General features: G+C 38.8%; 1 protein-coding gene across 4 annotated transcripts in view; it reads right to left on the bottom strand.

The window, feature by feature from the left end:
* The window catches only part of NR3C2 (nuclear receptor subfamily 3 group C member 2), a 337335-nt gene that overhangs the window by 43657 nt on the left and 280314 nt on the right, over positions 1 to 13364 (bottom strand). The window lies entirely within an intron of this gene.

The following is a 13364-nucleotide window of genomic DNA, read 5'->3' as shown; positions in this document are numbered from 1 at the left end:
AAAAATTAAATTTCCATACTACTTATAGCCCATTGACAAGTTCTTAAAAGAGGGAGAGTGACTTTCCTCTAGGAACTCAGCTGCCTTGATGTTAATACTTTGCTAAGGGCAAATGGTAATCTTAGCTTAACATTATCCTGCCCCCCACCCAGGATCCAGTAAGTCTACTTTAATATATAAAAATTCCTTTGGAAACTTCCTTTATCACTACCCACTCCAAAATATAGGTTGGTAATCCTCCTCCAAGCATATGCCCCACTGATATACATCTAAAGAGTCTCATGACTAAGGTTATAATAGACAGTAATAAGTGATCTTTTCCTAATAGTTAGCCAGCTCAAGGTCCTGGAAACCTTGCTTCCAAAATTCCTTAGAGATTTACACCATCCCTAAACCCCTCCCAACTTGGAAGTATATAATCGGCCACTCCTTATGACCCCAGTGCAGGTTTTTCTGCCTACAGATCATGTTTCCATGCTTTTTTTTTTTTTTTTAACATTTTATTTATTTGAGAGAGAGACACACAGTGAGAGAGGAAACACTAGCAGGGGGAGTGGAAGAGGGAGAAGCAGGCTTCCCGCTGAGCAGGGAGCCAGATGCAGGGCGCGATCCCAGGACTCTGGGATCTGAAGGTAGACGCTTAACCACTGAGCCACCCAGGCGCCCCGTTTTCATGCTTTAATAAAACCACCTTTTTGCACCAAAGCTGTCTCAAGAATTCTTTCTTGGCTATTGGCTCTGAACTCCAACATTCCCAGTGTCAGGATTTTGGGGTAATATATGCATGTTTCTACTTGGACAACCAAGTAGAATCCAATCAATCAACCAACCAACCAACCAATCAATCCTGTCCCTCCACCAAGTCTAAATGTCTTCTTTCTTTCCTTCCTTCCTTTCTCTCTTTTTAAAAGATTTTACTTATTTATGTGAGAGAGTGAGTGAGAGAGAGAGCAAGCACAAACCAGGGAGGAGCAGAGGGAGAAGCAGACTCCCTGCTGAGCAGGAAGCCCGACAGGACTCGAGGATCATGACCTGAGCTGAAGGCAGACACTTAACTGACTGAGCCACCCAGGAATCCCACTTGCTTTTTTTTTTTTTTTTTGATGGGGGAGGAGGGTACACAGAGGAGCATGCATGCTAGTAAGGTGAAGGGCAGAAGGAAAGAATCCTCAAGCAGACTCCCCACTGGGTGCAGAGCCTGATGCAGAGCTTGATCCCATTACCCATGAAATCATGACCTGAGCCAAAACCAAGACTCAGACACTCCATTGACTGAGCCACCCAGGCCCAAAATGCTTCCATAAAAATCTACGGTATATAACAACAGAAGTCATCATTGTCTCTTTTCATGAGAAGTAAACAAAGCATCAGTTATTTTTTAAGATTTTCCTTCTCAAAGTAGTAAATCTTTTGGGAGGTCCTCATAACTATTGCTTTATGATGACTAGAATCTAATAAATGAAAAAGAGACTCTCAGTGAAAAAGGGAATGGACTTGATAAAGGCCAAAGAAACAGAAAGAGGTCCTGATAGCTGATCTATTTCTATGGGTGATGGACAGCAGGCGGAAGTCTGCAGGACAGAAACCCTGTAGGATGTCTCCCAGGACGCATTCCTGGGTTCCCCTCATCGGCAGAAATCCCTTTCACCTCAACTCTGAAAGCTACCTGTATAGAACCCATAATGGAACACAGAACATTTTCTCTGCATTATTATTGTGTGTCTTTTGTCTCCCATCATCTGGAAGATATTTTTAATTATGTAAATGTTTTAAACACACACACACACACACACACACACACACACACACACACACACACAGAATAATAGCAGGAGCCTCTACATCTGCCATCTAGAACTAACAATGTAAATAAATGCTAATATTTTTGTCATATTTATTTCAGATCTTTAAAAATTAAACATGGCAGAGTTACACCCTGCTCTCTCTTCCTCCTGCTTCCCATTCATCTTCATTCAAGAAGGGGACTGCCCACTTTGGAGGACTACCATTTCCTCTCGGAGGTATATATTTTACTGCCACATGTATGTGTCTATAAAAACAGCATACACTACCTGTTTTGTTTTATGTAAATTTGTAATTCAATATGCATATCCTTCTGCAACTTATTTTTTATTCAATGTTATAATTCTGAGATGTATCCACTTTAATACAGGTAACCATAAATTAATTTGTTTCCACTGATGCAAGTTTCAATTGTTTAAATATATCACAATTTACTTATCCATTCCATTACTGATGGTCACTTGGACTGTTTCCTCTTTATCGCTATTATGAATGATGCCCAAGGAACATCCTAGGGCATTAATCTAGGATACAGAATGAAAGCAGAATTGCTGAGTCACACATCAGTGCACATCTGCTGCTTTCACTCCAACCAGTAAGAGATAAGAATTTCCTTTTATTCCACGCCCCCACCAAATTTGTTGCCAGCTGACAGGTGTTGAAAGGATAGCCCCATTGGTGCTTTTATTTGCATTTCCATTAACACCAGTAGGCGGAACATTTTTCAAATGTTTTCTGACCATTTGGGTTTCTTCTTTGGTGATTTGTCTCTTTATATCTTTACATATTTTATTGTAAGCTTTTCCTCCTCTATCACTAAGTTACACCATCTTTAATCCTAGTATTTTTTTGCCTTAAAAATTTTGTCTGATAATAATTTTGTTTCTTCTTTTTTCTCTTCCTTCCTCCAACTTTCTTCTGCTCTCTCTTTAGAATTTGCCTGTTACGCTTTTTTTAATCCCTTATTTTCAAATGTCCCAAATAATTGTATTTCACATGTCTCTTACATAAGCAGCAAAAAACTGGATTTAAAAAGTCTGAGTCTCTGTATTTTAACAACTCAGTTTAATCTGTTCTCCTTTACCGTGATTACTGATGGTTTTGGATTTTTTCCCCTAGCATTTTAACTTTCTCTCCTCTTTTCCTTCTCTTTTTCCACTTTACTGCCTTTGACTAGGTTGATCCAGCTTTTGAAAAATCCCCCTCTTTGCCACAGTACCGGATTTAGAAAGTACGCTTTTATTTTTACCATTTAAATAATTATCAAGTTGTGAATTTGTATACTTAAGAGTCAAAAGTTAATCAACAGCTTTTCCATGAGCAACAAGCAAACAAAGTCAACTGTCTTCGGTCGACTGCTTCCAGTTCTTCTTGTTATAGGTCTTTAGAATTTAGATTAAACCTGTTTTCACATCTCTCCTGAAATCAGTCCTCCTCAGACCCACATGCCCTCATCTGTCTCATTAATGATGGGTTTCTTTGATTACCAAGGTTTCTTATACCTTCGCTCATACTTAAGGGTTGTTTTGTTTTGTTTTGTATTTTTACATGTTAAAGAATATTTTTTTTCATAATTCTTTAAATAGTGGTCAGCTATTGAAAGTTTAAGTCTTTCCATCTTGATTTGTCTCAAAATCTCTTTATTTCACCTTCATTCTTCACAAAACTGTAGACTTCCAGCTTGACAGGTAATGGCCCTCCGTACTTTGAAGCTAGTTCTCCACGGTAGTTGGGCCCTAAGACCTGCTTTTGTGGAAATTTGTTAGTCTAGTTGTCATTCTTTTACAGGTAATCTGCATTTTCTTTTTGGTAGCTTATCCCAAATTTCCTGTTTATTTGATGTCTGCAGTTTCATTCCGAAGAGCCTGAGTGCCGAGTAGTATTTCTCTTGCTTGGGACTCAGTAGCCCTATTTTATTGGAAGGTGTAAGTATTTCTTCAGTTCTGAAAGGTCCCTAGACATTGTTTCTTCAAGTATCACCCCTGTCCCAGTCCTGCTACTTTTCCTTTTTGAACTCCTATTAGCAGTGCATTGGATCTTCTGTATCCTCCACATCAACCCTCCTTTTGCAGTCTAGGTGATTTTCTCAGATCTGTCTTTTAACTACATATTTTTGTGTCTAATATGTTTAATGTCTACAGTATTTTAATGACAATATGTTTCATGTCTCGGTGCCTAGAAATATTCTATTTAGTTCTTTCTCAGACATCTCTGTTATTTTCCATAAGGCACTTTTTAATTTGCTGGCTATTATAGCTTCTTTCTGTAAACTATGTCTTTATCTGTTATACCTCTTAATACTTTCAACATTATATCTCATAGTTTCTTTCAGAGTTTGCTTTTGTTTGTTCAACTTTTGGGGCTGCTCATATGCATACCTACCACACACTGTTTTGGCCTGGGTGAATCCCGGGGCACTGACGGGCACTGAGGATGGAAGGGACTCTACAGGAAGTCTCAGCATTTACAACTGTTAGAGGTAGAAGCACTCCACTTGTTCTGGACCAGTTTTTATGCTAATTTCTTAGCTTAAATGCTTTTTGCAATACTTGTATAGTTTAAATTTAGATTCTGCATTTGATGTGATACAGGCTTGTGTTTCTTATTTCTTTCAGCATCCCTGCCATGTCCCGGGGCTGGCTGGCATGTTGAGTTTTGCTGTCCTTGTTAGGAGACAGTGAAATCGCTGCAGAGCCATGGCTTTATGCAAGAGGCTCCATTTCTGGCCCCAGCCTTGCTAGAGTCTATGTTCTTGATTCCCATTCCTGTTTGTGTTCTTACATGCACCCCTAAGGCATTTATCTACATCCACAGTCTGTGGGCCAACTACAGCTTTAGCTCCAAGTTACACCACTCTGGCTGTGAATTCCCTCTTCTTGCACCTGTTCCCCCCCACCCCCACCTTTTAAAGCTTGCCTATATATTTAAGACTTTCTTTTTTAACTGCAGAATTTCTATGTGTTTAGAGGGAAAAAAAGGCTCAGTTCAGTTTCACCATCCTGATTGCTAACTACAAGCTTCTTAAAGGCAGGATCCATGTCTGGCTCACCTTTCTGAATGTCAAGTAGAATATGATAGCCAAGTATCATGTGTCAATCTTTGCTCAATAAATATTTCATGAATGAATGAGAGAGAAGAAAAAAGTGAAGACAACAAAATGATTTGCATATGATGATGATGATTAGAACAAGAGAATACTGAAAATTTACACAAAGGTCAAATGTCTAATAAAATAGGGCATTTATGAAGTTCTTCAAAACTTTCTCCAAAAAAGGAGATTTTGGTTGTAAAATGGGATGGAGTGAGTAACAAATCAGGATATCCATGGAATACAGCAAAACATGCATTTGATGCTTGGCAAATGAAAGAGTGGACTCCTGTGCATTTGATTCCTTAGGCCTGGTGCTGGAGAGAGCATAGGCACCCTTGACTTTAGCCCAGCAGGGTCTGCAGATGTGCTGCCCATTGGCCCTTCAGGGTGCTGGCTTTGTCAGTCTGTGATCACATCACTTCTGAGACCCAGACTCATTGCATGTCAAACTGGGATACTAATAATAATTCCAACCTTGCAGAAATGTAGAAACCAATTATATGCCAATTCTTAGATTATAAAGTACTATTAGCTTTTTTTTTTTTTTTTTTTTTTGTATAATAAAGAAAATAAAATTCTTCTTGAGAGACGAGTGATCTTTTCAGTTAAAACAAAGCAAGGGATAATCAAATTCTCGAAATGACTTTACAGGCAAACAATATTATATTGTTACCATTATTTCTCTTTGTAGGGTAAAGCAGGAGAAAACACAGAGAGTGTAGGTTTTCAGGGAGGTGGAAGGAACTTGCCAGGAGTAGAATGTGAGGGCTCAGCACCTCCGTGTCAAAGTGTTTCTGTTCTCAGATGTGTTGACAAAACATCCGCACACTGATTAAGGTGACTTGAAGAGAGACCTCAGATGCTACTTGGATTAGATGAGAGTATGGGTTACCACACGCCTGAAGGAAGCTTGCTTTTGCCCCTTCAGTATGAACAGCAACTCTTTACCTCTTTCTTGAGGTCTTATTCCTTGAGTAACCTCCATGGTCTTCACAGCTATCACTTATGGGGTGCCTACCATCCACCAATGTTAAATTCAGTCTTGCTAATTCTCACAGTGCCCTGTGAAGAACTATCCTCACGTTCATGATAGGGAAATGAAGGTACATGAAGCAGCCAGAAGCTACCCCATGTTCTCCACTTCGTACCTCAGGTCGTCTTCTCTCTCTATGCTTGTCAACAGCTCAGCGCTGTTTTTGCTTTTTCTCCAGAGGATCTCTTTCCAACTATGAAGAGATGTTTGGTACCTCATATGTTTTGTTATTACATTCACTTATTTGTTTATTCTTTGCTCCCTATTACGTGGTAAGATTTTGTGTTTTCAAACTCCACTGCTGTTTCCACTGCATGAAATTGAGTTCTCTAAATGAAGAGCACTGGGTACTCAATATAGCTTGAAATCTCAGGAAAATAGGCCATCTTAAAAACACATTTTACATCACATCGTTTTTGCACAATTAGATTAAATGCACGGAAATGTACATCCATAGAAGTTGAAACAAGGACAACCTTTTTGGCATGACACTGGTATTAATTTTGCAATATTACTTCACAGAAATACTCTTTGCTATATGCTTTTATTCATTTTATAATCTTACCTCATCTTCAGTAGAATAATGTAAAAATACATGAACGACTTTGCGAAAAAGGTGAAATCTGTATAATGCTTCTAAAATATAAAAGTCAGTGCAGAAGTTATCCCTGAATGCTGAACTAATATGGAGGCAGTGGAAGATTACTAAAGTAGGAAACAGCCCTGTATTCAAGTGAACATTAGACCTGAATAACTGACAGCCTTCTGAACAGGGGGCACATGTTACGCATTTCTAAACATCTCATTTGCAGGAAAAGAATGAACTCTATTTTTGGATAAATAAATAAAAACAACCAAAATGGGCACAGAGACCCAGTTCTGATTCCAAAGGCCTTGGGATAAAATCTACAAGAATGATAGCCCTAAAATATTTTTTAAAAACACTTTGGAAAAGAAAAAAAAGAAAAAGAAGAAAAAGAAAAAAGAAATATTTCAATAGTTTTGAAAACCTATCATTTTCTCAAACTAAGAGACCAATTATATTCATAGATATAACTTCATCTGGTTCTCTCTGAGAACACCCATTACACTAAACTACAATCACAGGGTCATTTGGAAATAGTTTTAAAATATTAAAATAATCTAACATCTCCAAACCTGATTAACTTGGAACAAAAGTGAATAATTGAAGAGTTGGAAAATATATTTTTCCTGGCCTTTGAGAGAACTTGGGGTTGAAAATGGAGTTCATTTTCATGGTAACAGTGGGAATGAGAAAAAGCCCTATTATAATCAGAGTAGGAAGGATGTTCCCAATTTATTTTTTGTATTTATTTACTTATTTGGAGGGGACAGAGAGAGCAAGCAAGCAGAGGGAGGGGAAGAGGCAGAAGGAGAGAGAGAATCTCAAGCAGACCCCCCGTGAATGTGGGGCTCCATCTCAAAAGCCCGAGATCATGACCTGAGCCAAAATCAAGAACTGGAAGATTACCTGATTGAGCCACCCAGATGCCCCACGAAGTTCACAGTTTAAATGATCTGTATGCTAATTTCTGGCTCTTAATTTAACTAAAGAACTGAACAACTTTTGGATCTATAGGGCCCATGCCATCTTGCCATTATTACATTACCAGTAAAGTCATTGCCCAACTTTATGAGGCTAGTCTTCTGAACTATGGGTCAATGGCTGTCAGAACGAACACTTCTGTTTTGGTATTCAAGTACTGGCTTACCAAGACACTACTCAAAATGTATTTGAGAAGCTTAGTCATTTGGTTACCTGTTGGCTCATTTGGAAGCAGCTGATTTGGAAATTACTGACCCAAATTAAAGGAAATCCTGGAATCATATTTATGTTCTGTTCTGTTGGAAGTAAATATCTGATAAGCCCAAATGACAAACCATTCCAAACTATGGGTATCTGCAGGACTCAGAAGCTCTAAGTATTAACCTGAACACCTACTGTGGGTCCTTGTGCTCTGGCTTCTACAGGAGGATGCAAACCAACTTCTTAAAAGAGACTCTGCAAAAATTTAAAGCAGGGTCTCAGAGAGACATCTGTACGTACATATTCATAGCAGCATTACTCACAATATCCAAAATGTGGAAGCAACCCAAGTGTCCTTCAATGGGTGAATGGATAAACAAAATGTGGCATATACATTTGCTGGAATATTATTTAGCCTTAGAAAGGATATTCTGACACACAAGCCAATACGAAAGCACAAAATGATATTCTGTTAAGTAAATGAGCCAGTTACAAAAAGTCAAATACTGTAAGATTCCATTTAAATGAGGTACCTGGAGCAGTCAAACTTCTAGAGACAGGAAGTGGAATGGCCACTCCCAGGGACTGGGGAAAGGGAGGAAAAAGCACTTATTTACATAACACTGTGAATGTACATAGGATTACTGAGCTGCCTAATTAGAAATGGTCAAGTTGGTACATTTTACCTTAAGGGTATTTTATCACAACTGAAAAAAAAATTTAACTAGAAACATGAAAGAATCTCTGCAACCCATGAGACTATTTGCTATACTCTGATAGAGATCAAGAGACTAGGGTTTGTGTTTAATTAAGTAACTTCTCTTAGAGTTCAGGCTTTTCATTCATTCTTCTTCTTTTATAATATATAAAATATCTCTTTTCTTCACTGTTTTTACTACTTGCTTTTGGCCTTTTTGTGTCTTGATGGACTTTCACTGTATGTGCTTTTACTGCAGGCTGTGCTAAATGCTTTTTAAAAGAAGGAAGGATAAAAATCCTTTTAATAAACCATAATTTCAACAAAGTCAGTCACAGAAACACTTTCTAAAAGGCCTGTCTGCCGTAATTTTGGTACCCTTAGGGAGAAGGGAAAATAGAACTACTTTTATCACTCTTTTCTCTTTCTAAGAATTCACATTTAATAAACATAATCCTTTCACATTGGCTGATTTTATAAATGCCAAAGCAAAAAAGTTCCCAGCTCTTCCACCTATGGGAGCATATGAAAGGTACAGTGACATTTCTTAACTGAAGATCCTTTAGCAATATTGCACTTAGCTGTACCGTGGTCACCTGCATGCCTTTTAGGAAAGGAAAGCATCACTTTATTTAGTGAGGAACTACAAAAGTAAATTTCTGAAACATTTCTCATTAGCCCACGATTAAACAATCACCAACTCCCATCGCTCTGAAGGTCCCTGTCCTCCACCTGGATAATCATCTCTGATTGATTTTTGTTATGTGCACAGGTCCCAAATGACACCAGTACTAAATAAATATCTGGTAGCCCCTGAGATTAGATAAATCTAATGGATTTCACAGACCTTGAGATGCTTTTAAAATGTACATATATTGGGGCACCTGGATGGCTCAGTTGGTGGAGTGTGTAATTCTTGATTTTAGGGTTGTGAGTTCGAGCCTCATGCTGGGTGTAGAGATGACTTAAAATCTTAAAAAATATATGTATTTTATATAAATATATACATATATGTATTTTATATATAAATATATAAGCTATGTATATATTCTTTATATATATAAACAAAACACAGCAAAGCTCATTCAGGGCTGGACTCCTTAAAGTCCCTGGCATCTCAGGAAGGCTCTTCAAAAACCTGTTTGCTAACAAGCTAATACTTCTGTAAATTTCTCCTAGGAATGAATGCGGGTATCACATTGTTGGAATGCATACAGCAGCCGTGTCAATCTTACAACAGAGTAAAATAACTTGAGCTAAGGTACACGCACAATCACAGCCGATCTGAGAGGCCAGACCTTACATCTGATGCTGCAAACGACACCATCGTGTCTGAATCAATGTGACATCTTGTTAAGTGGTCAGTGTAACAGATGGTCCTTGTCTTAGGCGTGTTATTTTTCTAAAAAAAATAACATGCAGAAACAGGTTTTTTTTCAAACCCTAATTAGAATAAAAATGACCTCAATTTCAAAATTCATATCATTCCAGTTTATGGTATACATTTTTTTTTCCAAAATCTTACCAGATTTCCCCCTCACTGACAAACAAGATCTATCTGTAGAAGTCCCCTCACGCTCGCTGCAGTTCTGGTATGTGTTAGAGCACCTGTGTCATTTATTTACAGCCAGGCCAGAACTCAGCCACTTTGGTCTAGGAATTGATGGGCCATGTTTTTTGTGGTTGTCTTATTGTACCAGTGAGTGGGATCCCAGTGGTTTCCCTCACGTCCACTGATTCTCTAATAATCTTACATGGTCAACTCTAGTATGAGTTAAAAGATAATTCAGTGTTTTGCCACCTTAACTGATATCCCAAAAGGGATGTGTTTTTGTGGAAGTGCCCTTGAATCTAAGCATCACAGTTGCCACTGATGGTAGTAGATGTTAAGCTGATCAAAATAGTATTTGACAATCTAAAAATTTAGAAGGGGCTTGGTTACATGGCAACCATAATTTACCACTGACAGTCCTAGAAATCATCAAAAAAATTCTTCTAACCATATATTTTATATATAGTGTTTTGTATAAAAAAAAGTCTTTGGTACCTTAGATTTTTATATACTTACATAGTTAGTATTTCTTTTGGATACAAGGACACATGTTTCTGGTAGAGCAAAGAAAACACAAAGTCATAACCCACTGTGAAAATTTCCTCTTAACTGCTATATTAAGGTGGAAATATCCAACAGCAAGCTTACAACCTTGAGCACTTCATAAAATCCAAACCATGTTAAGACTTAACACCTGAATTTCTCTCCACACAGAAAGGATACAAAAACCCAATATTCTCTGGTGAAAGAATTTTTTAAAAATTATCCAAGCCTCATTTTTGTAGGATATAGACTCTAATACTAACTTTCTGCAGATATAATGGTATGCAGAACACAGACATTTCAATAAAAGACAGAAAATCTTTGTGACTTATTATCGCTTCAAACATGGACATTTTGGGTATATACTTAAAGACACTGCTTAATTTCAATAAACGACCACAGTTTCGTCACTTGTAAAAAAGGAGCTGTAAAACAGTAAGATTCCCACCTGATAACTAGTGAAATTCAAGAATGAGAACAAAGTTAATTGCTGAATTCGGGAGTATGGCTAGACTCTCGTGACAGCAAATCACTTTTCCTAGTACAAAAAAAGATTTGTATTAAATTGCAACTTATGGAATATCACGTATTCTTCGTGAAGCAAAAGGCACATTCCTCTAGCAACAGACCTGGCACAGGTTATAAGGATGGACATTTACTCTGATAAAGCCCAGGTATGCGGTTATGCTTCTGAGGCAAGAGCGGAGCATGGCTCACACTTGCAGAGGTGACTTTCCCAGTGTGTGCACGGGTTGGGGTGGAGATGTGGAAGGTAGCGAGCAGCTGTGCTCCCGTTCCAGGATCACAGACTCCTTCTTCTATCCGCAGCACCTTCCTTTGGAAGAAGAAAATAGCTAAACCTCTAGAGACTGTTATCACAGACACTACTCCATTCACTAATTGACCTGGGTCCTAGAAAACATTCTCAGGTGCCATCGCTTTGTATGAAAGGTAGTTTATTTTGTTTGTGTGAATCCTTCTAAAAGCTGATAAGTCATCAGCCTAAATAATAATAAAAAAAGATGATATTCAACTCAATTAATCTATTAGAGATGAGCCACGTTGTCCTTTCTTATTATTCTGAACATCTGTCACAAAGCAGATTTTGTTCAGGACACGATGAACAACTGCATCATTCATGACTGGGTGAAGTAAGTATGATAGTACCAGGTCACTACACCAGCAGTGACATCTGTTTCCCGTAAAACATCACTGCTCAGACACATACTACACATGCACATGAGGTGGCGTGAATGCCATGGTTATTCAAAGCGTAGCCTAACTGCTCCACATCTTTATCCACATGTAGAAAATACCTAGTCAATACAGCTCAGGAGGACAGCCGATGTACCTAACCTCCTCTACTTGGAAATTCTGTGACCTTCTGAATGTTCTCTAATCAGAATAGAATGGCCATGCAGTCTTTAAGGACAAACAAATGATTCTTTGGGTTTCTGTTTTCATCCACTAGAAGAAACACACATTGAAGGCCAATGCTTCAAAAGCGTTAGCCCCCGAGCGCTGGATGGCTCAGCTGGTTAAGTATCTGACTTTGGATTTTGGCTCAGGTCACGATCGAGGACTCTTAGGATTGAGCCCAGCATCTGTCTGGCTCAGTGTGGAGTTGGCTTGTCTCTCCCCTCTGCTCCTCCCCCAGCTGGCACTCTCTGTCTCTCTCTCTCAAACAAAATAAAACAAAATAAAATGTTAAAAAAAAAAAAAGTGTTAGCTTGCTTTGATCTCTTGAACAGGCAGGACCCCAGTCCCCAGTCGGGCACTGGGTCCCGCACCCTGGTAAAAGAGTGTGAGTCGAGCTCCTCCCTCAGTGTACTGCTGGGCACAAAGAATGGGGGGGTGGTTCGGCAGCCAATTGACAGCAGTGTTCTTCTGCAACAAGTATAAAGAATAGCAGTCAGGAAAGATATAAAATATAATAAAAATTAGAAAAGCAAAATCACTCTTCTGAGTAGTTTCTGGAATAGAATTTCAATGATTTGAAGACCACGACTGGTGGACCTTGAGTGAAAAAGTCTCCCACTTCGGGTTAGGACTCCAAAGAAAAGAGCACAAGGGGTCATACTGAAGCCAAAACGCAACTTTTTGTGTTTACTGTTTTTCTTCCCCTGCAAAGGTGCAGGAGAGCCTTATCACACCTAATTTCAAAACTAAGACAATAGCGTACAGCATGGCGGATGGTTAATAACACTGTATCACCTATTTGAAAGTTGCTCAGAAAGCAGATCTTAAAACTCATCAGGAGAAAAAAAGTTTGTAACTATGGTGATAGATGTTAACTAGACTTACTGTGGCAATCAGTTTGCCATATGTGCAAATATGCGATCATCATACTGTATACCTGCAACTAATACAATGCTACATGTCAATTAGGTCTCAGTATAAAAACTAAGCTGAAAATGGGATGTAACATTTTTATTTGATAAATGAGAGATAGTGGAGGGCTGTCAAGTCACAGGGGGAAGAGGACAGAGGAGAAAAAGAGGAAAAGAGAAAGCCAGAAAAAGAGTCAAGCCGAAGGGGAGGGCTGAGACAAGAAAGAAAAAATAAATGTCAGTTCTGGCGGGAAGGAAGTTAGGGAAAGCAGAACTAGTGAGAAGAAAAGGGGAGTGGGAAAGAAACAGCCCCTTCCATTCTGAAGTGTGAGCCCACAGTTCTTCATGCCCCAGGCACAGTTCGATAGCTTCAACACTGAAATTCAGACACTCGTCCCCTGTGCCGCGCAGGTACAATTCCTCATGCCTGGACCATAGAGTATCGTGTTCACTGTACCCATCCAAATTCTAACCCTCCTTTAGAGGCTAAAACAAGTTTTAAAGCCAGATAATTCTGCCAGGCAGCTTTCTTTGCTATTTTCAGCCC

The sequence above is a fragment of the Mustela nivalis genome (assembly GCF_964662115.1).
Source record: "Mustela nivalis genome assembly, chromosome: 4".
Lineage (NCBI taxonomy): Eukaryota > Metazoa > Chordata > Mammalia > Carnivora > Mustelidae > Mustela > Mustela nivalis.
Note: the sequence above shows the minus strand (reverse complement) of the source record. Positions and strands in the feature narration are given on the sequence as shown.